The sequence below is a fragment of the Saimiri boliviensis genome, chromosome 5 (genome assembly GCF_048565385.1).
Source record: "Saimiri boliviensis isolate mSaiBol1 chromosome 5, mSaiBol1.pri, whole genome shotgun sequence".
Classification (NCBI taxonomy): Eukaryota; Metazoa; Chordata; class Mammalia; order Primates; family Cebidae; genus Saimiri; species Saimiri boliviensis.
In genome coordinates, this window is record NC_133453.1 from 124,836,759 (window position 1) to 124,838,567 (window position 1,809).

At 49.1% G+C, this 1,809-nt stretch overlaps 1 non-coding gene across 1 annotated transcript; it reads left to right on the forward strand.

Annotated features, from left to right (window-relative positions):
- Window positions 1–868: 868 nt before the first annotated feature.
- Window positions 869–941, forward strand: TRNAK-CUU (transfer RNA lysine (anticodon CUU)). The gene has a single exon. It is a non-coding gene; the product is annotated as a tRNA-Lys (tRNA).
- Window positions 942–1,809: the final 868 nt, after the last annotated feature.

The following is a 1,809-nucleotide window of genomic DNA, read 5'->3' on the forward strand; positions in this document are numbered from 1 at the left end:
TGGAGATTGCAGTGCGCCGAGATCGCTCCTTTGCACTCCAGCCTGGGCAGCAGAGCAAGAATCTGTATCAAAAAAATAACAATAATAATGAATAAATAAATATTAAAAGGATTTGCCAAAGTATGCTTTTCTAATCCTACATTTTGTTTTTGTTTTTGTTTGGTCAACTGGGACTGTCTGCCTACTGTGAAATCGTTTCTATTTGAAAAAGGAGTAAGTCTTTATTTTTTCTTTTTTTGGTTTTAGTAGGGAGAGGCTTGGAGTAATGGCCCCTTCCCACGCTGAGGTTCCATTGGTCTATGGGATGTTTTCACTTTTTCGTTTTGAGGGTGAGCAAACTCTCTACGGTGGCAAAGAAAAAAAATCCAGGATCTCTACGTCGCCCGATCGGAGGCCAGCCGGCTCTGCAGCTCGGCTTTCTGTTCCGATTGCTTCCGGACAGCGTGCAGGACCTTTGTCCCGAGCCTGCTTTTGCAGCGGGCCACGCGGGTGCCGAGAACGCCTCCCGCCCCCGCGCCGCTGGGGTGGGCGCCGCGCCAGCGGGAATCTTCAGGACGACCCGGAGGGACCCCCGCACTCCCACCCTCCGGGCTGGGGGCGGCTTCTCCTTTCTGGGCCCGCCTTCCCTTTAAGGAAACGGAAAGGGGCCGACCGCTAGAGGGCTGTTGACACGTTTTTATCAGACAACAGAAGTTCCTGGGCACAGAATCAGACAGGAAACACAAGTTTTACAAGTCGTGAAAAACTTCACCAAAAGAGAAAAAACTTACGGATAGATCCTTTAGGTAGAAATAGAACTCTTGGCGGAAAAAAATAAAAACAATCTGACTCCTTTGAAAAGAGCTAGGAAAAGCTCTTTCCACCAACTGCCCGGCTAGCTCAGTCGGTAGAGCATGGGACTCTTAATCCCAGGGTCGTGGGTTCGAGCCCCACGTTGGGCGATTCGTGTTTTGCTTTCACTCGATGGATTTCAGGTTTCATCAACAGTCATCACCGACTTCAGCCGAATGCTGTGATTTTTATATAATTCAAGACATAAAAAAAATATTAAGACCGAACTAATTTAAAAAAGGAACAATGGAGCCAGGCGTGGTGGCTCAGGCTTGTAATCCCAGCACTTCGGGAGGCCGATGCCGGTGGATCATGAGGTTCAGGAGCTCGAGACCAGCTTGGCCAATATGGTGACCCCCTCGTCTCTACTAAAAATACAAAAATTAGCCGGGCGCGGTGGCTCACGCCTGTAATCCCAGCACTTTGGGAGACAGAGGTGGGTGGATCACGGGGTTAAGAGATCGAGACCATCCTGGTCAACGTGGTGAAACCCCGTCTCTACTAAAAATACAAAAAATTAGCTGGGCATGGTGGCACGTGCCTGTAATCCCAGCTACTCAGGAGGCTGAGGCAGGAGAATTGCCTGAACCCAGGAGGCGGAGGTTGCGGTGAGCCGAGATCGCGCCATTGCACTCCAGCCTGGGTAACAAGAGCGAAACTCCGTCTCAAATACATATACATATATGAAAATTAGCTGGGTGTTGTGGCGGGCGCCTGTAGTCCCAGCTGCTCCGGAGCCTAAGGCTGGAGAATCGCTTGAACCCAGGAGGCGGAGGGTGCAGTGAGCCGAGATGCCACTTCACTCCAGCCTGGAAGATACAGCAAGACTCCGTTTCAAAAAAAAAACAAAAAACAAAAAAGGCAGCATTGAAACCAGAAAATTTCATCTTGTAAATTACACAGTTAAAGGCTATCTGCTGTAGAAAAGTATTTGTTGCTGAGTGGTCTGTTTGAAAGGTAGCTGAATGCCAAAGGTTA